This window comes from Dermacentor variabilis, chromosome 3, assembly GCF_050947875.1.
Source record: "Dermacentor variabilis isolate Ectoservices chromosome 3, ASM5094787v1, whole genome shotgun sequence".
NCBI lineage: Eukaryota > Metazoa > Arthropoda > Arachnida > Ixodida > Ixodidae > Dermacentor > Dermacentor variabilis.
Window position 1 is genome coordinate 114,763,079 of NC_134570.1, and position 25,689 is coordinate 114,788,767.

Here is a 25,689-nt window from a genome sequence, read left to right on the forward strand (position 1 = left end):
GCAAGCAAGGTATATTTCTAAACAACGCGCCTAATACAATTTTGTCCTTTTAGAACGAGTTGTTGCAAAGTTTGTCCTGATTTCTCGCGTAACCTTGGCTCAATCCCGTTCGTATCCGTCGTGCGGAACTACGGCGCCGGCTTTCATTCTTCTTCCTACCATTACGCCTTGTGATTTTTTTTTCCTCTGCGGCGCCTTCGCCCCGGCCGCCTGCTGTCTCGCCACCTTTCACCTATTTGTTTTTGCTTCTGTCGCCGTCGGCAACTCGGACGCATATTCAAAAAGCACTTCAAAACGTTCAAATGTCGACGATGAGATATAGAGCTCGTTCGAAGCCTTGGAATAACTTAACTATAATCGTGACGTCAATGAAATACCTTTGCAGGAGCTGCGATGACATAGGTTGACGACCCACACATCTACATATCATTGACACTAGTTCGTGGCAAGCGCGAATCTTTCTAGTATAGCGATGTTCTCCGAAATAGGGTGGAATCACTCAAAGAAAAGGAAGTCGGAGGACGAGAGATATTGTGCACAAGTGGTCTTTGTCAACCAATACATGGCACACGTTTTCGTTGCTAAAGCTAAGAAAGAAATTAAAGCAATAATAAAGCCACATTCCATAACATGGGCTCAATCGACAATAGTACAGAGGCCATAGAAAATATTTGTCGATGAAGAGTAATAGTTTCAGCAGACCGCAGAAATCCATTGAACACAATTACGAGCGCTTCGAAGGTGTACTCCTAATCTTTATAATGGTATTAAATGATTGCAGTAAATTTATTGTCGACATTTTCTAACAGATGACATCGCAGCGCAACGGCGGTGGTGCGAAGACGTTCAAAAGCAAAACGGTGAATATGATGATCCCAGGACAATGACAGCCCTTCTAGCAGAAGGGCTGTCATTCCCGGTAGCAGAAGGGTTGGTCAGAAATGACCAACCCTTCTGCTACCGGGAAAAAGGGGTAATTGACGCTTGTCCTACGTGCGGATGACCTTTGTCACGGTTAAGTAACCTATAGGCAACGGTCCCGGATTGCTTCTGCCTCCCGCTCACTCAGCTCGGTATCTTCTCGTTGCTGTCAGATTACCTGAGCTCAGGCGACTCTATCGGCTGGATAGGCGTGACGACGGCAAGCTCCTTCACGGGCGAGTTCTCGCCGCGGCTCATGGAATGCTGCCCTTTTCTCAGGGCAATGCATAATGCGTGGCCGTCCCATCCGTGTCCCGAGACTTAATTGAACGAAAACGATGCCGGCGGCAGCGCGCGCGAACGGCACTGATTGGTTTCGCGCGTGGGGAGTGCGCGCGCCTGTGCAGCTGGAATCCTTGGTAATGACTCACGCGCCGGCGCCGGCACAGTAGTCAACTGCGCTGCTATGCTCTGTGAGCAACTGAGTTTTTTGAGTGACCGCGACAACGCAACTTGTTAGCCAATACAAGCTTACAATACAAAGGGGATGAAAAGGAAAGTGGAGTGGCGGGGCATGAAGCCACAACGTGAAAGGCATCGGCGAGGACCTGACAAGTCGCGCACGTGCCTGAGATTTCCGGCATAAAATGCCGGGTGACCGCCGAACTAAGGAAAGTATTGGGCTGAAGGCGGCGTAGTAGTCGTTCGCCCGCTTTCGCCAAGCCGCGTGCAGGGTTAGGGTAGAGTCAGCGCGAAGTGCGATAATAATCCAGAACGTACGCAGCAGATCATTGTGTTTTCTGGCTGGAGAGGAATAACTCAGGCTTGGGTACGCAGCTACGCCGTAGCTGCAAATGCAAATGAAAAATTCCGGATGCCACCACAGTTATTTCTTTCTTATAGGGCCGTTCTGCAGTAGACCTGACCCACCTCCTCTTGGTTCCGCTTATCTTGATTAGCTTAGGTTTTGCGAAAACTGCAGTTTTCTGTGAAAATAAAATGCCCAACGTGCTACAATGAACGCGATGATGCAAGTTCTCCTTTCTTTATCATAATGATATCGATTATGAATATTAACCAATAAGGCTACGCAAGCCAGAAAACATAATTCAAAAGGAGTGGAACGTATGAAAATCAAGGAAGTTACCAGAAATAAATGTGTTTTGATAGCCGGCCGGGGGTAACGGCGGTATATATCTACTTGTACTTATCTCCACTGCCAAATAAGTTTTCCTCCAAACGTAGCACTTTAAGCCACAAATTGCGACTGGCTGATGATAATTGTGTGAACATTACTTAGTTTTGTGGCAAGGTGTTGAAGACTTTATTGACACAATGCAAAGATGGTAGAATGATTATTTGAGAATTTCTTTATTAGTCATCATAATTACACAGTAATTAAACGTTTCATTATTGAACAGTCACTAAGCCTGCGTTTCTTCTTAAAAAATTAATTGTCCGCTCGAATTACGCGCGCAAAGTAATTATCAGTGCAGCCATTACTAGTGAGGCACGCAACTTTTTTCGCAATACCTACGAAAACGCCTCACGTCAAACGTCGCTTCAAACACGGTAGTGCTTCACTAAAGCGTTCGTCTAAAATAATTGATATGACTAAGAAGTAAACTGAAGCTACTTCAGTTCATCGGTCAGTTCAGTTTGCCCTAAGGCTAATATTTTTGGTCAGTGCGTTGCAACCATTGTACACAAATCTCAAATACAAGTCGCGCACAGAAATATGTTCGCCGTGTTCGAATGAGATGTCAGCTAATTTTTTGTGAAATATTTTCTTCAATATGGGCCGCCGATCACGCGACACTTCATTGCTACGAAATGAGGTCAACCGTTTCGCATTGAGAAGATGACACCACCTGTGCAATTGTACTTTGTGCTCTTACGTAGACATAAAAAACTATAATGGTATATTTTATTTCCATACCCGTTGGCGAACATCTTTATTCTGTATCTCTAAATATTACAAGCAACAACTTGCATCGCTTCCTTTAAGAGCGTTGAGCCCTTATGTTCTTTTGTCAGCCTCAAAACTCGGCAAACACTAGCAAAATACAGCTGTTATAATTTATCTTCATAAAGAACTTAGTAATTTAACACAAGGATAGGAGAGGATGTAGGGACTTAACCCTCTAGTGCCTGAATTTTGAAATGGGTCACGGAAATATTGTTTTTGTCGTCTTCCAAATTTGAAAAGCCACCATTTTGATATTCCACCGTTATATTTTCTAGAATGCAAATAGGAGTGCCTACTTCTCGGTTTGTCGCGAATTTGCATAAATCGTCGCTTAAACGGACACTAAAGCCAAACATTAAGTGAAGCTCAGGTGATAGATTAGCGCTCAAAAATCTCTAAGGCGTCAATATTATCGCGAACTTAGCCTTAATAATCGAAAAATTCACGTAAACGCAGGACATGAATAGAGACCCCCCGGGACATTCAAGCACTTTCACGATGACGAATTAAATTCTGTCATTAGTGCTCAACCACTCGTTGCAAAAGACATCCTTGTGTAGTATTATAAGACGAAATAAAATGCTACTGATCTAGTTCTGCGTTATTTTTAGAAAAAAAAAGAAGTTATTGAAGTTACCTTTGGCAACGACGCGGGTGGTACAAAGCTTTGGCATTCGTTCGGCTACGCGCCACCCTCGCTATCGCGTTTCAGTGATTCCGTTATCGAGTGGTGCTGCGTTGGTTTTGCTGGCTCGCGACACTCGCACAAACTGCGAGTAGCGGGGAATTCAACTTCCATGTGATGTCGCGAGATGCACGAACGGTCTACACCACTTGACCAAAAAGCAGCTGCGGCGGTGAGTCCGCCGCTCTGTCTTGGATCAGTGCAGCCGACTGTCGGGGGTCGTTTTACTCACCGACGGCAGCATAGGGTGGTGATTGCGCATGCAACGTCACCACTCCCCCGGTTGTGTGGCCGAAGATTTGAATTGCGAGAAAGGTATTCAGATCCTTCAGATGCAATTTTCTCGTAGACTAAGTCTTTTCTTGGCACGAAACTAGCCTTGCCAGGTTTCTGTAATGATATTTAAACAGTACACGTCCACTTAGTATTTGCCTTTAGTGTCTATTTAAGCCATTAGAGGAAGTTTCACTGCATCAATGAAGGAGATGTATCCAGGGCGACTAAGGACTGGCGTTTCTGACAAACATTTATTTCACAATTTCACAACCCTGAAATCTGCAATCTCCTGCAAAACATCCTCGGCGCAGGAATTGGTGAGAGCATGCCACCTTACGGCTGGTGAAATTCCTAAAATCAATTCGAACTCCCGTTGAGGGACAAGTGAATGGTGCACTCTCTGCACTTGAAAACAGTTTGCCCATTGCATCCAGGCTGTTTCCAACCCTGGCCTATGTTTCCCACAGCTGGCCAGTCACCTTTACCCGTCGCTGCGTTTCGTAGCGACTGCCACGAGTGTCGTAGCCCCCTCCCCCCGCCCTTTTTTTGTCTTCAAGCTGGGCTTCCGCAGATGATAAAACTCTTTCAATTTGTTTTGCGTTCATATCTTTGCCCTGCTTAAACAGACATGCATCTAAATGTCAAATTTGAATTTCAGAAGAAAAATCCCCTGATCGGCAAGGAACACCCAGTGAATCAAAGTAATGTATATAATGTAGCCAGGTGACAACGGAGACCCCATGTCTACAAAGTAGAAAAATTAATACTAGTAAATTTTCTTGGCTTATGTGAATTCTGTAAATTCAGGGAGAGCCTCAAGCTTGCATACACCGCTCATAAGCTCGCTGAAGATGCTCATACCGCTTGGATAGTCAACCTTTACATTCTTCTTTGGTAAGCGTTCCAACCTGTCTGCCGAATTCACTGGTGAAGCTCCAGTGAAGGAGCTCACTTATCACCGCCTGGTTGCCATACCACTCGACTACAGTGCTTCACCATTCAATCAGCATTGGAATGAACGACCGTGTCAAATTCCTAAAAAGATCCTCGGCCCTTCTTTTACAGAGTCGCATCGGTGGGCCTTGTGTGTGGATGGTTGGTGGCGGTCCCACCAAAAACGCAGTTGCTGACAGAGCATAGCAGCTGCGATAAAGGGCGGTTTGATGAGTTGACAGCTTCGCCGGCACCCGAGCGTCAGTCATTAGCAAGATTCCAGCTGCACCAGCACGCGCGCAACCAATCATAGCCGTTTTTCTTCCACCGGGGAGGCAAAGGGCAAGAAATGGTATCGCGCCTGCTGCCGCCAGCTTGGTTTCCCTTCCATTCACTCTTGGAATACGGATGGGCCGGCCACATGTTGTGCGTTCCCCCGAAGAACGGGCAGCACTCGATGAGTGGTAGCGAGAACTCGCCCCTGAACGGGCTCGCCGTCGTCGCGCCGATCCAGCCATTATAACCACAATAAGAAGATCCCGAGCTGAACGACCGGGAGGCCGAAGCGATCCGGGACCGTTACCTGTCGGTTACTTAACCATGACGAATGTCATGTGCACAAAGAACAAGCTTGGATTACCCCCATTTTTCGGTAGCAGAAGGGTTGGTCATTTTTTTTGTTTGTGTCGTCATTGTCCTCAAATCATCATACTCGCCGTTTTTCATTTCATCATCCTCATACCGCCGCCATCGCTCTGTGATGTCATCTGTTCAAAAATGTTGACTATCTATTTTCCTGCAATGGTTTAGTACCGTTATCACACTGGAGTATACTTCGGAAGCACTTCAAATCGTGTTCAATTGATTTCTGCGGTCCCTGAAACTATTACTCTTCTTTGACAAGTATTTTCTATGATCTCTGTACTGTTTTCGATTAAACCCATATTAATAAACATGACTTTATTATTGCTTTAATTGGTTGATTTGCTTTAGCAACGGAAAAGTTGGCTTTGTACTGGTTGCTAAAGACCATTCCCCAATATCCTCCGCCGACCGACATGAGTGATGCCATTCTATTTCTGAGAACGCTTGCTATACTAGACAAAATCGCGATTCCCACCATGCCCTTTCAAAGATATGTAGATACGTGGGTCATTAACCTATGTATTCGCTGCTCCTGCAAAGGTATCGCATTGACGTCATGGTAATAGGTATGTTCTTCCAAGGCTTTCAAGAAGCTTTATAACTCATCGTCGACATTTGAACGTCAACGATGACATTTTCTTTTGATTCGTTCGTGCGGGTTCGTCTGCTATGTTAACCTATACGTTATTACGCTTCAAAAGAAGAAAAATTACCATGGTCTCATGTTATCCCTGACACGACTTCAAGGAGAAAGCCGAAATGCCGATGCATCAAAGACAGACACATGGCGTACATAACCCCCTTACATCGCTTAGTCATTTCTCTTAATTTGCTTGCTCATCCTCTTAATTCGCTTCATCATCATCATCAGCAGCAGCAGCAGCCTAGTTACGCCCACTGCCGGGCAAAGGCCTCTCCCGTACTTCTACAGCTGCCCCGGTCATGTACTAATTGTGGCCATGTTGTCCCTGCAAACTTCTTAACCTCATCCGCCCACCTAACTTTCTACCTAACTTAATTCGCTTACTCATCTTCTTAATCGGCTTACTTGTCCTCTTCGCTCAGTCGTATGCCTTAATTTACTTAGCGTACTTCACTTAGTCATTCCTTTTAATCTCAAAGGTCATGGGTTCGCCTCCCACCAAAGGTAGTAGGTTCGAGTGCCCTAATTAACTCTATCCTTATCACCTGTGCCTTAATGGCGTTCCACTTAATTAGCACTGAAGGTGGTTGGTTTGACTCCCATCACAGACCCATGGGTTGAATCCGACCAAAGGTCGTACGTTCGACTCCCACCAAAGGACGCGCATTCAAGTGACTAAACTCAATCTTCATTAGCTGTACCTGAATGAACTTCCCCTTCATTAACACCAAATGTCGTGGTTTCTCCATCCATAAATTGTCATGTGTTTGACTCCCAGCAAAAGGCCGGGGTTCGCAACCTTTTTGTAGATTTCGTAGCGTGGACGCGTTTTCGCTCAAGGACCTTGAAGGCCGACTTACTGACGATACATACGAGGCTTTCGCCTTAAAGGGACGCTAAAGGCAAATATTCCGTCACCTCAAAGTGATCGATTAGCGCTCGTTAATATCTAAGGCGCAATATTATCGCGAACAGAGCCTTAACTATCGAGCAATTGAAGTAATTGAAGAACATGATTGGAGACTCCCCCGGGACATTCAAGTACTTACCCGATGACAAAGGCACTCCCCAGTTAAGTTCTCTCACTAGTACTTAGTCACTCGTTGAAAAAAGACACATCCTTTTATTATAAGACGAAGCAAAATACTACTTGTAGAGTTCTATTTCATTTTTAGAAAATAGAACTCATGGAAATTACCCTTGACAATGACGCGGGCTGTCGAAAGATTTCATTTCGCTCGACTCCCGCCGGCTTTTACATTTCAGTAGTTTCATTATCACGTAGTGCTGCGCTGGTTTTGCTGGCTCGCGAAACTCCCACAAACTGCAAGTAGCAGAGAATTCAACTTCCATGTGAGGTCGCAGGATGCCCGAACGGACTGCTCAAATTGACCAAGAAGCAGCTGCCGTGCCGAATCCACCGCTCTGTCTTGGCTCGGTACCGCCGCCTGTCTGGTTCCGTTTTACTCACCGACGACATTAAAGGGTCGTGATGGCGTATGCAACCTCCCCACTTCTCTGGTTGGGTAGCCGGCAATTTGATTTACGCAAAAGGCATTAGGACCCTTCAAATGCAATTTTCCCCTTAACGAAGTCTTTTCTTGGCACGAAACAAGCATTGCGAGATTTCTGTAATGGTATTTCAACAGCCCATGTCGACTGAGTGTTTGCCTTTAGCGCCCCTTTAATAACGGCTCTTTGGATCACATACTTTACATTCTTCTGGCCACCCATATTAAGGAGTAATTTTGTATTGTCGGCGGTACTACGTTGTTCTACTCTCCTGGTAATGATATCGAGCAAAAGCTTTCTACCTGCTCGGTTGTGTGGAGATGTGTCCCGTTAATCACATTGAGTTATCACTTTTACGTCGAATAAAAGAATAAACGAATTGTATCAATGTGCAAGTTTATGTCACTTACACAATTTAACACGGCGTTTTGTAAGGATGCCACACAATGTTTTCTAATACTGCAACAAATCTCTGATCTACCGTCAGGATCTTAGATGAATCAGGCTCGATGCTCGATGGATCATTTGTTGTAGTTTTGTTTCGCTCGTAATCTCGGCTATATTACCGACGGCATCGGTTAACGATGCACGCTTCTATTCTATTTTGCATCTTCCTGTGGACACCTCGTGCATGCGGTAGTTAACTAGCCACGAGCTGTAGCTGTATTCTGTTGTACTCTCGATTAACAATTAACATTTTGTTTGCTATGCATATTAGCTAATTATGCCCCTTTTAGGTTTCTATATTGTTTATCGAGCACTTTCAAAAGGGCACCACATAAAATACCTGTGTAATTGGGTTAGAAAAGCCTAATCTATCTAAGTGGTAACCGCAAGAGTTTCGTGTTTTTTCGCAGTCTCCTAAGTCACTGCCTTCATTAAAACTTGGGTTCTACTACACAGACAACTGCTACAGAGTATCACCACTTGGCGTCTGTGTTATCTTTCCTGGTGTTTTAGCGCTTCATATACACATCACATCGGTTTTCCTTTAGCGCAAAACATCTTGCTCTGTTTATGTTTAAAGGGGCTCAAGGTCTGAATCAGAATAAAAAGGTCAGGACCTTCGCTGAGCTTGAGTTTCGTTCTGTTAATTAGTTTCAGCGGTATATTTTAGTCATCGAGGCTTTCGTGCGTAGGTCTAGAGTTGTGACGTCATTTGCATTAATGAGGTCTTCGTCTAGAAATTGAGTCATAAAATTCTTCATGCACCTTAATCATAGTTCACTTCTGCTGAAGGCCACGTGTACAAAAAATGCTCGACAGCAACTAGTTGGATAAGAGCTAAATTTCTTAGTTTTTTGATGAAAATGAGAATGTAGAGGTTTATTTAAAATGTGTTTATTATTTGTCATCCTTCGCCCACCTGGAGTGGGCTTGGTGACACCGCCGGCAGACGGACGCTGATCCCAATTATTTTTGTCCAGATTGCGTGGCGGGCGTATTTTACCGTAGGATCGAATGACCCTGCCTCGGAGTGCCTCGGAGTCCTCTGACGAGCATACGCCAGCTGCCATGATCATCGCAGCATCGTCAATAAACCTTAATGATCGGATGCCCCATGTGCACTAAGCGTGTCCTCATCAGCTCGGTGACGTCATCAGATACTGACGAATTCAAGTATAGATACCGGATGCTGTTAGAATAATCTTTCAGTGGGCTTGGTGACGCCGCTGGTAGACGGATGCTGATCCCAATTCTTTTTGTCCAAGTTCGTGAAAAATATTTAATTTCTTCTGTGAGAGACGATTCAGTCACATTGGCAGTGTTGCCAAACCCACAGTGTTTGTTCGGTTCGTTGTTTGATTGCGTGCATGATCAGGTTGTTGCCACTAACCACCGTAGATAGAGAGCTAAACCCTGGTCCTTCTGATTCGGAGGCCGAGAGACACATAAACATTGAATTACTCAGAAAATTTGGACAGAACAAACGAAGATAAATAACACGCTTGACGCGCCGACTACAAACTTGAAACAGGTTGAATAAACGGTCGAAGATATTCCAGCTAAGATTTGAGCAAGAACCATTGAGCAATAACATTATCGCATCGAGAAACGCGAGCAAAGATTGCATAAGTGTGATGAAGCTTGAAGAAAGACTAACAAACTAGTTGTTCAGGTAACTGCAAAGGTCGAAGACCTCGAACATAGATGTCGGCGCAACAAAATTGCACTTTATGGTGTAAAAGAAAAACAGGGAGAAGACTGAAAAGAACTAACGTGGAAAGTAAACAAGAAGTTTTCAAAATTGTCCTTGGTGTTGAAATCAGTTACATGGAGCGCATTAACATAATTGGCACCAAAAACGCAAAGCGCCCTCGTCCTATTGTTTTGAGGTTTTATAACTATATGGACAAAACTAAGGTTCTGTCATCCTGCTTCAAATTAAAAAGTACAAAATTAGCGATTTCGGAGGACTTCTCTAAAAAAAATTTCCTATATTCGTACGAAATTATGACGGTTTGCGGCTGAAAGAAAGGACTGATTCTAAAGTTTCCCTCGCTTTTCATAAGCTGAAAGTCGATGGGTAGCTGTATGTATGGGTCACACTTAGACATTGCAGAGCATAGTTGTCCCAATCCACTGCGTCTGCGCAATCCGAACGGTTGCCTTCTCAGTCCACTCGTGTGGCTACGCATAAGTGCGCTAAGAGATGACATCTACCAAGACACCCTCCGGCTTGTTTCGCTCAATGCACGCAGTGTTAGGTAACATGAGGTAAAAATTAAGTAAAAATGCTGAACTGAGTGATCTGTTGTGCGTTCATGGTTTATCAGTGCTTTGTTACTGATTTGCTAATTACAACTATTGTTCCTACTTTCTATTTATTAATGGTAATTCTAAATTGCAAAGGCTGATGTCCCTGTATATATTTATATATGTTTTATGGTTTTGTATTTTTCTATTTTTCTCTTTCTAGCGCTCTTTATTACCATGGATGTAACCACTCCTGCTTGGTCCCGAATAGGCCTGCAGTATTTGTAAATAAATAAATAAAAACATTTTAGAGCTTGGCAGTAAAGAAAAGAAAGTAGTCAAGAAGGAAATACTATAGACAAGGAAAACACAAGCAAACAACTAAAGAAGCTAACATAAGCGGTAACATCAAAATGATAAAAATATACATGTAAACTAAATTGCATGTTCATATTCCAAAACTATTTTTCTATGGTGACTGAAAACCGATTTATTGGAAAGGAACTAAGGGCACTGGACTACCAATTCCAGTGTTAAAACACATGTGGAAAAAGCTTTATTGCAACGCTGTATACGATCAAAAACGGGCCTAAGATTGAAATTGTGAAAACTACGAGTACAACGATCTTTAAAAAGTGTGATCCGACTGCAGCCGCAAAAGTGAGACATGGGGCTAGAGAGGGAGCTATGTTGAAGAACATAAGTTAGTAGAGAATATCAGAACTTTATCTCGTGAGCGAAAGGTGCGGCAGCTGACCAGTGTTCACATTCAGCCGTATTAGAAGAGCAATATAACAACCACAAAGCACTTGAACATAGGAGGACGAAGAAGGGGGACACGACACGAAGCCTCAAGAGATGTTCTACTTCCTCGTCCACATCTTTTGAAGCATTTGATATTTCTTTCTATTGTCTGAGGTCATGAAACACGGCATCAAAGGGACTGTTGCAATGGTGCCGCTGAACACGAGGAAATAACGTATGCGAACGAGCAAAATAAGGTGGAATGTACACGTAGCAGCCCTCTTTTTTGTAAACACCACAGGATTTCACACGTTGCAATGTCGCATATATGACTTTCAAACCTCCATATGGTGTATAAACTAAGGGACGTGACTATTTGTTTCAAATAGACATATCTAAGCTCTTGAATATTAGGCACGCATCACTTCATTGCCTCACGTAAGAAAGTGAAGACTGAAACGAAATATCAGAAGCCTAGATGTGTTCTATTCGCGCTTAAATAATATCTTCATTGGTGACGTAAACTAATAAGTAGCGGCATCAACTAACGCAAACACTTTGATCAAGTAGACCATTTTCGCGCTGCAGTATATTGCCCATGCAAACATTCTATCAACATTTATGTATTTTAGAGCAAATGTCAGGGGCTGTAATACTTAGATAGTCAGTAACTTAACATTCATATTCATTTCAGAGTCGTACGTCACATTCATTTCAGATTGATGACGCTCTTGGGGCCAAAAATCAATTTAAAGAATCTGCATTTCTTCGAGATGAATTAACACTTGGGATATATCACTTAACGTTCATAGAAGTTCATCGCGTGTGGTATCAACTCAGCGTCCATCAACCAAGCTTTCACCAGATTTTTTTCTTGCAAAATGTCAGTAGTAACTACATTGAGACACCCTCTAAAACTGTAACTTTTACTTTATTTAATGTCACAGTTACAATAAATAGGAAACTGTTAGTGTCATACTAAACTGTGACATTTATTTCGAGGCGTGAGTTGAATTAAGCATACGGACTGTTTACCAAGATTTGGACCATAAGTGCTTGCACTAACACTTCCTTATTTCCTGCCTCACACTCAAGCGATTTATGATACTCGTAAGTATAATATTTTGATAGCATTTATATGTACACGCCAGAGGCATTTTGGTCTTCGCAGTCAGCGTCGTTGCCCTCATGATGTCACGTATTAAGTCCAAGCGCGATAACGCCATCGCCGCGCGTAGTGTGCTGTGAGTGCGAGTGAAAGCGCGCGACGGAAGTCGGCGATCGCGACTCAATCTCTCCCGCGCGAAGGAGAAAGCGGAAAGCAGACGCGCCTGCCTTTCGTCGCACAAAAGGGCGTAAGAGGGAGGGATGTGCGGCGTTGAGGCGGCAAATGCACATTTCGCGACGACGCGCAAGGGGAACTGACGATCGGGGCTGAATCTCACGCGCCATATATAGATGTACGCGGGGAGGCAGCGTGGGAGGGAGGGGGACGGCTTCGACCCTGCCAACAAATGTCTATTTTGCGTGGCCGTATCTTGAAATGGATCTGCACAGGGCTGATAACTTTATGTGCGATGAGTTCTCGCCGTTCTCGCATTGAAGCGATAGACGGCACGAAGGCGACTTCACTGGCTCGTGATGCAGCGCTTGCTCACGCCAGCGTCCAGTGTCTCGCAGCGAGTTACCACGCTCATTGAGTGTGATGTGCTCATGTGAGCTTGTGCGCGCTTGCACTATGCTTGTTAATTCCGTTACTAAGCGAATGTTTCTATGTTTATACAGCCGATAAAACAGCTATCCTTACTTCGTATAGGTGTGTACTAATTTGTTTTCGCGAACGATGGTTCGTCTACTGGGCGAAACAGCGACTTTTTTAAAGAATGTATTACGTACAGTAATGTTTATAACAGTACAAGTCGTGTAACTCTCATGAGGCCAAAAGAAGCGCAAGTACATTTTTCTTTCTCTGTGCGTTATCATAGCCCGTATTGTGCTCTATAAGAAAGGCAAACCATTATACTGCGATTCACAGCACCTATGGCACCACATTTTCTGCAATCTGGTAGATTTGTTTAAAAACTATACCCCTTCCTAATCTTCCCGCACCCGCGCACAAGCTCCGTCGGCATCTCTAATTAACACAATTCACTCATTTATTTGTTACGTCCCCGTAGCCTGTATATAGCCTAAACCTTAAGTCATGCAAAGATATAATCTCTATTGTGACAGGTAATCATCATATCAAGAATCAAAGAAGCAGAAGGTTATCTTGTACAGCAAGTTAAAAGTTTGAAGGAAGTGGCGACAAGCATCGCACCCGAGAAGCATGTACAACACCTTTAATGCTTTATAGACGGTACGGTAAGCCGAAGAAAGTTTCTAATATTCCATATCGATAACAGACAAAATGTGACCATCACTGCTTCTAGTGGAATCATAAACAGAAAGAAAGCTACCCCGACGTAAGCAATAAAGTGCCGGTGGTAAACTAATGCTACGTCATTTCATCTTCGTAACGGGTTCAAATTCAATGTTGTTCTTCGAAAAATCTACTTCCAACGGTATGCCCACCATACCTAGGGCGCTATAACGTGAAGCTTATTTGAAACTTGTCAATTACCTTTCTGCATCCAATCGTCCATGATTGGTAAAAAAGCTTTAGGGCCTCTGTCTGTCCAGAGACGTCACGAAAACCGTGAAAACCCCCCATCTGATATGGTATGTGCAGGCTGTTTATTAGTGTATTAGCCCTCTCCTGTTGATAAAATATTTTTCGGACTGTGTCCTCTTCAGATGTCTGTAACGTGACGTAGAAAAACCACGACATCTCACTGCGTAAAAAATTATGTGTACGCGTTAAAGACGCATTAATATGCAGAACAAATCTGAAGTTCCACGTACTCGAAGTACACAGAATACGGCGACAAACCACCCCAATTTAAGCTCTTATATGCTCAATTTTTTTTCCGAAATAGCCCAAGTCTGTCGCGTACCGAATGCAATAGATGATGGCTGTCCGCCAATTTATCTGGCACTCGCTACTTGGAGCTGACAGGGAGCATGAATTTATTTGCGTATAATAAAGCTTCATGCGTGGCAGTATAACGTTGTCGAGCCCATCATCACTTATTGGGCACCACTCTGCCACCTCTTCTTTCTTGAGGCTCCGTTCTGGTGCAGTATTTAACCTTCCCTTGCACGCCACCACGATTTTAATCCAGCCACCGCAAGCTAACTAAGGGGAAGCCGACCAATCGCAGACACCGGCACCGCCCTACTCATCCCGTTATCTGCTTTCATTGGGTTGGTTCGGCCCCAGCGAAACCCTCTCCACTTGAGCGTGCTGCTCTACTCTTGTCAGCCAATTAGATAAGAACAACTGCTCAATGTAGGCAATGCAACTCTCTTCGAAAGTAAAAAAAAATTGCTGGCTGTCCCGTAATAGAGAGTAGATGTAAGCAAGAAATGGCTACCGGCAAAGTAGATAGGTTGGAGATGATACTGGCCACAATCTTAAAATTACCAGTAAAACTTCAATACAAATTTATCTAGACCTTCCTAACCTTTCCATCAGAAGGAAGCAGACCCGACGATGTCACTTTCGTAAAATCTTTACGACTCCTCGACTGAAACCCACATTACTCTCGCCATCTTGTTACCTTTTATCCCGCGTTGACCATAACTTCAAAGTTCAAGTGTCGTTCTGCAAGACGAACATGTACATGCAATCCTACGTGCCCAAGACATCATCCGAATGGAATCACCTCCTCACCTCCATCGCCAGCAACCCTGAGCATGCATCATTCAAGACTGCCATATTGAGCTTGTAACTCAACTCTTCGCTGTAACGCCGCAATGGCATTGAGAGTATCTAAATAAATAAATAAATATAAATAAATAAATAAATGGGTGTAGTACATGCGTTGGTGTGTAGTACACACCAACGCATCACACCGCACCACGTCATACTGTGCACTGGTCAATGTGAACCCTGCCCAGGTAGAAGTAAACCGGCTTAAGGCCGCACGACAGCTATCGAATGATGCCAGGGAGGCACAGCGCACTGCCTAGCTCAAAGAATAAATTGAATTATGTGGTTTTACGTGCCAAACCCACGATTTAATTTTGAGGCACGCCGTGGTGGGTGACTCCGGATTAGATTAGACCACAAGGGGATTTATAACGTCCCCCTAATGCACGGGACACGAACGTTTTCGCATTTCGCCTCCATCGAAGCCCAGCCGGCGTGGCCGAGACTTGATCCAACCATCATCACCGGTAAGCCGCCGCAACTGGCAGAAGCGCCTGAAGGAGGCGCCCCACATCGTGGCGCCATGTCTCAGGATGACGCCAAAAGATAACAACTCAGTGTATAGTGCCCTGTATCTCTTTTTAACGCCCCGCTGTTAGAAATAACAAATAAAACTTCAGCGTACTAGAAGTTACAGCTTGAGGGATTTTGCGAACTAACATTACGAAGGACTGGGAAGCAATACTTTTGTAATATGTTTGCGCAGTGACTAGCCTATAAAATGCGGTGCTGTAAAGGGCTGGGGGTCGAAAACCGCATTATTTTATGTTTTGACTGGTTCCCGGATGAACTCATTTTGTTCTCGCAAACTTTCCCGGATGTTCTCGTTTGAGTGCCTGAATAACGGCTCTGGCTTTTGGCTTAAGGTCACTTGAATGTTGCCGACAACGGGAGCTAAAAATCATTTCATGCTTAAAAAGTCACTTTCTAAAACGAGGAGCGCGTTTGACTGGCCTTTCCAAACAACGATCTGGGTTACCGCCCGGTGCTTACGTCCCTGGTTACGTAAATTTTACGTCAGAAGATTGCAATAAAAACATATTAGAATAGTTTTACAATATAGGGCCCTTAAATTCACAACCTTGACTGATATGGTCATATTTATTGTCTACTTATAGATTTCCTTTTCTTGAACGAGAAACGGTATCAAAAAATTCAATCTGCACCACTGTAGGTTAAAAGAGGCATACAATTCCCAACTTTCTAGCATTTAGGGCCGCAGCGTTCCCAGAAAAACTACGCGGTCACCTACCACCCCCCCCCCCCCGCCCTTTTCTTTTTCTCATTAGCTCTATTAAAACCGCTGCTCAAAGCTGAAGAAAGGGTAGTGACATCATTCGGAGCTTTCAAGGTCGCTTCCTTTGCGCGAGGCTGAGAGCGGTATCGATACGGCGACAGGAGTCATCCTTGTGGATACCCGGGAGGATGACTACCGGGGCCTCCCGGTAAGCGCTGAAAATGTTTCCTTTGTTATATTTTTACATGCAAGTGTTAAGTACTGTTCAATTTCAGCGAAAATACATCGTGTACCTAGGCACGTTCAAGACAGCGCGCCTGCGTGAGCGAGAGACAGGCGTAAACGAGACACAGGACGAGCAGAGCATTGCTGGTCATCAGTTCAATGCATGGTTGCTCTTCTTTGTGGCAATGCATTATACTGTTACGGCGCAACCAAGAGTGGCGCCAGTCAGGAGAAGACGATTTGACGTGTAGAGGTGGAACCGGTTTCGACAGCCATCTTGTTTATACATCGTTGTCCCTCTTTTAGATATTGCAAATACATCTTTATGCGTGACTTCCGCAAGGCAACAAATTGGCGGAGGTGCGGGGTACTACGAGAAGCAACAACAAAACTCCGCAGTGGTCGTCACCTCGTACTGGACAACATGGCGGACGAAACAGGACCCGACATGGCACGGCCCACATCAGTGACTACAACCGCAATTGTTGTGCTCGCTCATTCGTTGGATCCAAGAACTTTCTGCTGCACCGACCACCTCGACCTGGAAGACTGGATCGCTACGTATGAGCGTGTAAGTGCCCACAACAAATTGGATTCGGCGATTATGTTGGCTAACTGGGTCCTCTACCTACAAGGCACGGCGAAGGTGTGGTATGACGACCACGTGAAAGAGCTTAACGACTTCCACCGCAGACGTAAGAAGCTTCGTTGGAGCTATGCTCGTATTTCCATAGTTTTATCAAGGATTTGACCCAAAACAACTGGCCCACTTACCGACCAACTTTAAAAGGGCGTTGCTTTCACATGGGGTCTTGTTCAAACCAAAGCCTTCCCTGCCCTCGTACGCTTGCTCACGGCTTCCCCATTCCTGGCTCATAATGACCCATCTGCCTCCACTGAACTTCACACGGGTACCAGTGGCCATGGAATTGGGGTTGTACTCGTTCAATGGCAGCCTAACGCAGAGCGAGTAATTGCATGCGCCAGCCACCTCTTGTCGCCCGCAGAGAAGAATTCTTCAATTAACGAACGGGAGTTCCTCCCGTCAGTTTGGGCAGTTGTCAAATTCCGCCCATATTTGTATGGCCGCACATTTTCCGTGGTTACCAATCATCCCGCCTTGGGCTGGTTCTTTTCAATTAAAGAACACCCCCGTACGATTGGGTACATGGGCGGCTACGGTTTGCAGAATATTCATTTCTTGTTTTATAAAAGTCAGACTGTTTACAGAGTACGCCGACTCCCTCTACCGTCATCAAGTTGACTGCCATGAATATAATGCGCATGACACCGACTCTTGCGCCCTGGCCATTTCTGATCTGCACATTCGCACTGAATAATGGCGTGATGACTGCTTACGGGTTCTCAACGATAGTCTCAATTCTTGACATCCGCAGCCCACACTGAGCATGTTCGTGTTCCGCGACGACGTTCTCTACTGTCGCTGCTTAAGCCCTGAAGGATCAGAAATTTTATTCGCTGTGCCGCGCCATCTCCGGACATGAATTCTTGAGCTGTTGCATGACGCTCCTACGGCAGGCAACCTGGGCGTTTCGCCGGACTGGACAGGCCTGTACTGGACAGGCCTGTACCGCTCTGCATAATGTTAAGTTGAAGCCTGCGCGCTCTGTGAGCACCAAGAAAAACTCCGGCGCTGCCCTCTGGACGCCTTCACACCATCGATATACCCTCAGAACCATTCTTTTGCATCGGTGTTAATCGTCCCGGCCCTTTTCCGACGTCGAAACCTGGCAATAATTTGTTTGTTGCAGCGAGTGATTACGCGACCCGGTACGCAGTCAGGCGAGCTTTGCACACAAGCTGTGCAACTGAGTAGACAGATTTCCTTTTACATGACTTCATCTCCCATCACGGCGCATCCCGGCGGCTCCTCATCGATCGCGACCACACCTTCTCCGGAGTAGTGGAAGACCTACTTGGGTCCTGTTCTGCCAAGAAGCTTTTCACCGCCTACCACCCGCAGACAAACGGTCTCACGGGGCGGCCCAATCACATGTTGACAGAAACGCTGTCTTGGTACGTTTCTGACGACCGCAGTGATTGGGATAGCACGTTACCCTTCGCCACCTTCGCCTCTAATTCCCCCTCAAGAGACCACTGCATTTTCACCCTTTTACATTCTGTTCGGCCGCCACCCTTCTTTGCGGTGGTCCCGGGTTCGAGTCCCAGACCAGGACGAATTTTTCTTCACCTTTGAGGCTTTTCTTTCGAGGAACTCGCATGGATTTCCTTTGTAGCAACTGATACGAACTGGTGGATGTCTGATTTTCCCTTTATTAATTACTTCTCTTTGACCCACTGCTTCATTCCCCGACGAGCACGCCCACTGAATATGCTCACGACGCTTCGCGCGGGCTCGCACGGCGCGCCAGATTGCGGGCTCCCAGCCGACTAACTCTCAGGATGCCCAGAAGATCCGGTACGGCAGCCGACATCGGGACGTTCGATTTTCTCCTGGCTCCGTCGTCTTCTTACCGACGCTATGTTGCCGTGTCGGGTTGTTTGAAAAGCTGCTGGTGCGTTACACAGGGCGCTACACTATATCCCGTCAGCTTGGCGATGCGAACTACGAGATCGCTCCGCTGGACTCGCGTGTCCCCACGGACGTTGTGCTTGTGTACCGGCCGAAATGCCGAGTGGCGCCTTTACAGGCGAGGGTTATGCCACGGCGCCACCAAGAGTGACGCCAGTCAGAAGATTTAACGTGCAGAGGTGGAATCGGTCTCGACAGCCATCTTGTTCATCCATCGCTGTCTTCCTTGTAAATATTGTAAATATATTTTCGTATGTGATTTCTGCAACATAACAATAAGTATGTTTTTTTAGAGCGCAGCTCTTAGGCGCCGGTTCCTGCGTTCAGCGTCTGCGCATACCTCGGCGGCGCAACCGAGAGAGCGAGCACAGCAAAACATGAAAACGATCATGGAGGGCAGCGGAAAGAATAGCGCGTGCGGGCGTACGTCGAAATTTCGTACAAAAATCCTTCACGTGACTTGATTCTAGGTGCCTAGAGACAGGTTCGTTTAGGGACATTTAGAAGGCGCGATCATGGTGCGAAGTGATGCCGTGGCGCCATAAACGCGTTGAATCTGCGGCCCATGCCGATCGCTGGCCAAAGTTGCTTCTTTATTCTATGCGCTGGCCGTATAATGTCTCCGCAGTGGGTTCCGTATTTGTTGGCGAAAAGTCGTGCAGTAGTAGTGGTGTGCCATGTCTGCTTTTGGTCTCGGTGAACTCTGGTGGTGCGAATTTCTGAAGAATTCAATGGAGATGACGATCGAAATATTCAAGTGGCGTAGCGCCTCGGCAATGCAATTTGCGAACCGGCGCTGTGCTGCAGCGTCCCCGTGTTCACCCTTTTAGGCAGTGTCATCACATCGCACATGCACCTTTACTTGACGGGCGTCGTAGGCGCAGGCGTCATACGTGCTCTTCGCCACGACTTACGCTACGTATGTAATATAATGCTTAAAGTGGTGTTTGCTCACAACTGTTCACGCGACCTTAAAATAGGGCAGCGCATGTTTTCAATCGTGTTCAGCAAGCTGGACCGGAATAACACTGAAAAACCAACAGATGTTAATTGTCAAACTTATCATGTCAAACTTATCCTCAAGGCCATGTAGCACATGATGTATAGCACTTTTTTGATCGCATGCTATAGGTTCAGCAGGTGTGGCCATGGTTGAAGTGCAGCACCCTGGTAAAGGAGACGTTGGGAAAACCAGTGGGAAGCCTGTTGAACATCTCTTTGAGCCATTTGCTGGCTTCATCAGGTAAGCTGTGATAAAAAGAAGGAAGTCATCAACATATCAGAAGGTTTCTGCATATAAACATTGTGCTAAGGTTTTCAGGCAGGTCTATGTCATAACACGCCTAGAAGTCCTAGTGCGCAAGCTATGCACAACCAACTACATATGCCTTCTCCTCGGACAAAGACCTGCTCATTGTAACTAACGAGGATGGAGTGGACAAAAAAACGGCAGCTCCAATTATCTGGTCTCACTGGTATCAACAATGATTTGCAAGTGTGCATCGACATACTTCCCAATGCCTTCTTGGGTGACATCAGCAAGGACCAGCTTGAGGCAAAGGGTAACAGATGTCTTTACAAACTAAAAATGGATGCATGCATGAAGAGCACATTGCATCCAAAAGGTAGGCACTTCACAGGGGCACTAGAGAAGGAACAGATTATTGACAGTGGGCAAAGACAAGCTTTTCTGCTACTAAACACCAGCACTCTTGCCATGGAAAAACCTCTCAAACAATCCCTCTCAAAGAGGAAATCATCGTAGTGCATCCCTAAAGACGGCAGACAGGCAAAGCCCCTTCAGTAATGCTGCCAGCTTCAAAAGGCCCACTTTGCACATCCTCAATGCTTTCTTTTTAGAATTTGCTGGGTGGAATCACTCTACTGTTCAAAAGTTGTCATTGACAGCATTGTTGGTTTGGTGGCAATACAGTTCAGAAGCGATTGCAACAAACCTCTCTTCCTAGTAGGTCTAGTTCCTAGGGTCTAGTTCCTAGTTGGCCCAGTTCCTAGGGAAGCGTAGCAGGGGGCGGCAGATAGTTAGGTGGGCGGATGAGATTAAGAAGTTTGCAGGGACGACATGGCCACAATTAGCACATGACCGGAGTTGTTGGAGAAGCATGGGAGAGGCCTTCGCCCTGCAGTGGGCGTAACCAGGCTGATGATGATGATGATGAATGGCTTTTGTCTGTTCAAAGTAATGCCCTTCGATTTATGCAATGCCCCGGCCACATTTGAACGAATGATGGACGCCCTCCTACACGGTTTCGACTCGTCCACATGTCTGTGTTACCTGGACAACGTGATCATTTGTTCTCCGACTTTTGCGACGCACCTCGAACGCCCACCGACGATCCTCTCTGTTTTCCGTCATGCGGGGCTACAACTAAATTCATACAAATGCCACTTCGGTCGTCGAGACATTTCTATGCTCGGCCATGCCATCGATTCTTGTGGTATACGCCCTGATCACGATAAAATACGGGCAGTGAAGGACTTTCCCGCGCCAACATGTGCCAAGGACGTTCCCAGCTTCTTGTGCCTCTGCTCTTACTTCCGTTGGTTTGTCCGAAATTTTGCGAACGTTACACGCCTTCAAGCTTCTCTAGCTTACACCTTCTCAAGAAAGACGCTGCTTCATTTGGGGCCCTGAGCAAGTTGGTGCTTTCACGGAACTCGTTGGGCTGCTTACCACCCTCCCGTCCCATTCTCACTCTCTTCGATGCGTCAACTCCAACAGAAGTTCGTACCAATGCCACTGCCTACGGTATTGGAGCTACCTTGGCCCAGAAACAACAAGGGCGAGAACGTGTTATTGCCTAGGCCAGCGGCCTTGTTTCCACTGCTGAGCGCCAGTATTCTATCACCGAACGCGAGTGTCCGGCTCTCGTATGGGCAATGGATAAATTCCACCCCTATTTGTACAGCTGGCCATTCACAGTCATCACTTGTCAGCACGCTCTGTGTTGGCTTTCATCCCTGAAAGATCCGTCAAGGTGCCTTGGCCACTGGGCTCTAAGCCGTCAAGAATAAGACTATACAGTTGTATACAAGTCCCACTGGTTACACCAAGATTCGGATTGCTTGTTGTGCCAGCATGTAGGCACAAAATCTCCGAAGACGACAATGGGAGGAACTATGTACGGAGATCGATGAGCAACTGAGCACGAGCCAGACGCCGAGGTTTCTCAAGTATATCCCTATCACAGAGAAAACAAAAATGGTGCACATGCAAAACATAAACAAGATCCTATACACGTATAAAGGACAGAGCAAGAATTCTTCAAAGAGGTCAAACGAAAATTCATATCGCATGCATCGCCGTGTATTCATCCCCAATACGAGGAACAAAGGAACTAGGACCTCGATGAAGAGTTTAGCGAAGCAGAAATAACAGCAGTCCTGCAGAAACTCAACACCACATCAGCGCCGGGCCCAGGTGCCCTTACAAATAAGGCACTCCGAAACCTGGACCACACGTTCATTGCCAAAATAACAGAATATATCTATGAGTGCTGGAAAAAAAGGAAAGACACCACAGCATTGGAAGACTCCACAAGTCATCCTAATACCAAAGCCTGGCAAACAACTACAACTCGTGCGTCTAAGACCCATATCGTTAACTTCCTGCTTGGACAAACTAATGGAGCATGTCTTCCTCGCGAGGCTCACCAAATACACAGACGACAATGACTTGCTCCAAAACACGATGATAGGATTCCGAAGAAACCGGTATACACAAGACGCCATGCTACAACTGAGCAGCAAGTTTTCGAGGGACCATGAAGATCGACTCGAGCCATTCTCGGGCTAGGTCTCAAGAACGCATCCGACATTGTGGCACACCAAACTATACTGCACCAAATCAGCAACCTTGACTTGCGCGAGCGAACGTACAACTATATACGAAACTTCTAACGGATAGAGAGGCAAAAATCACGGTAGGAGATCTCACGCCCGAGAAAGTGCCCATTGGCAGTGCAGGTGCACTGTAGGGATCGGTTTTATCGCCTGTGCTCTTTAACCTGGCTCTGATTGGTCACCCTTGCACATTACATTGAATCGAAGGACTTAACCACACAATCTATGCAGGCGGCATCCCGCTATGTGTAAACGATGGCAGCGATGAGTCGATTGAACAGAGACGACAAGAAGCAGTTGAAACAGTTGAGAAACATCAAGAAGGCACCGGTCTAACATGCTCGGCCGAAAAGTCTGAGCTGTTGAACTACAGACCAACGCTAAAGGGGAGACGTCATCATACAAACCTAAACAGACATAGAAATCAAGACCCGATATGGACAACCCATGCCCAAAGTCGAGAAGATAAGGGTGCCGGGAATGATCGTAGAAGGCGAGAACACCAATGGAGAAACCATTCGCAAAATCGAACGCAAAGTTTCTCAGACGTTGCGATTGATCAGGAGAATCACCAACAGGCATGAGGGCATGAAAGGCGTGAAAGAAGCAAGCATCACGTATGTGGCGGCATGGTACGCCGCAGAAAACAATTATCTAACGGCATGATTAGTAGGGTATATAAACAAGCGATTGGACTCATGCTGAGCACGAGCGCAGATAAAGTCCTAGACCTGAAACTGCACAACAGGTTAGAGGAGCTAATTGAAGTGCAACGTATTGCACGACACGAACACCTCTCCAAGACGATGACGGGCAGACACATCCTACATAAATTATGGATCTGCCACCACACACAACACGGGTACAAACGGGACATACCCAAGGAAATAAGCTCTGAACTGCGGGCACCCCCACTACCCAAGAATATGTACCCTGTACACCACGAGGGCAGGAGAAAAACCAGGGCAAGGAACATGGCTAAGAACTACGGAAGAAACCAGCAAGCTATAATTTGTAGACTGCACGTTACAAACAGAAACGTAGCTCTGTCACAGCAGGACTCTACCACAACAGACTATGTTGCACAAGCTTGGCTATAAACATGACACGCATAGAAATGGTGCAGGAAGCAGCTATAGTGTTAGGCATAGCACAAACCAACGCATACTATATAATCAGCCTTTCCCAAACGGTACTGTGCTACTTTCTCGAACGGCAGAATCTTGCATGAGGCGCCAAACATACTCAGACAGGGCAAAACAACAAGGGAAGACAGGTGCGTCCATATCCTATGGATACCAGCCCACACCCTCGACTCAACGGGAGAGGACCACCCTAACGCGACGGCACACAACGTAGCTCGAGGACTCACACGGAGCTACGAAGCGGCCGTACTGTCGTCTTCTCAGCCATGGCTTCCGATGGAACCACCCCGTCGCCACCTACGCCTGCGGCGCCAACCATAACGCGTGTTACGGTTCCTAGTCTCCGTGATCCTGGGACAATCTCCGCCCGAAATGGCATTGACGTTGACGACTGGCTCAGCATGTATGAGTGTGTTAGCCAAAGCCACCCCTGGGACCCTACCATCATGCTTGCCAATGTAATCTCTTTTCTGGACTGGACACCGCGTGCCTGGTTTTGCATCCATGAGGTCGAGCTCTCCAGCTCGGACATTTTCAAAGACCGGCTTCGCGACCTATTTAGCAACCCGTCAGGTCACGAACAGGCTGCGCGAAAAGAGCTCGCCACCCGTGTCCAGTCATCGAACGCATCATATGTCTCTTACATAAAGGAAGTGCTCGCGTCTTGCCGGAACCTCAACGAGCACATGACCGAGGTTGATAATGTGGACCATATTCTAAGAACCATCGCGGACAACGCGTTCAATTTGCTCGTCTATAATGACCTTTCTACCGTCGACGCCATCGTCAAACAATGCCGCTGCTTCGAGGTAGCCAAAAGCCGCCGCGCCGTCCAACAGTTTTCCCGGCTCCCAAACAGCCCTGCCATGTACTCTTGTTACACTCTTATCGCCACACAACCATTTCAAGAGAACGTCACACGTATCGTTTGCCGTAAGATTGAAGCCGTGAGCCTCGCTCCCCTTCATCCACGACCTCTTGACGGCACCTTCGACCAAGCGGCCCCCACTATTTCCGTTATTCAAGCAATTGTGCGGCAAGAAGTCGCAAACGTTATGATCCCTAACGCCTGCTCTGTCTCCCAGCCTGATCCGGCGCCTATTCCTATGTCCACAACCCGTAATAACCAGTACTTCGCTCCCAGACCACGCAATCCTGCTAAATGACGAACCCCGGACGACAAACCGATCTGCTTCAGCTGTCACCACGTTGGTCACGTAACCCGCCACTGCCGCACCACCTGGATGACACCGTACTGGAGCTCATTTCCTGCTCCTCGCCCATACGTCTACGCTTCTCGTTATTCACCTCGCCGTCTGTACCCCGCTTCTGATGTCCCTAACAGCCTCCCCTCCGTGCGATCACCGTCGCCTCAACGCCGTCGCTCCCGTCACCCCAACCTCGCCGTCTTTCCTTGTCAAACCGAAGGACGGAAAACTAGGCCATGCAGCTCTTGGAGGTAGGGCTGCATCACGTTTGTCTTGTCCAAATCCTCTGTTGACACTCCTCACCAACACAAACGTAATTGAAGTAGACGTAAATGGTGTACCGTTAACGGCATTAATTGATACGTGAGCCCAAGGTGCCAATAATGAGCGCTAACCTTTGTCGTCGCGTCAAAAAAGTTCTCATGTCTGCCATCACTCGAGCCGTACGCGTCGCCAATCGTGCCACTGTTGCCGTTAGGGGTATGTGCACTGCTCGCATCATGCTCGCATGACCTAAATTCAGGCTCAACTCTCTGACGACGCATTCTGCCCTGATTGACTGCTCCACCGGTACGCTGTGCCTCGAGCTTCCTCTTCTTCCAGCCGTTCACCCCGAACAA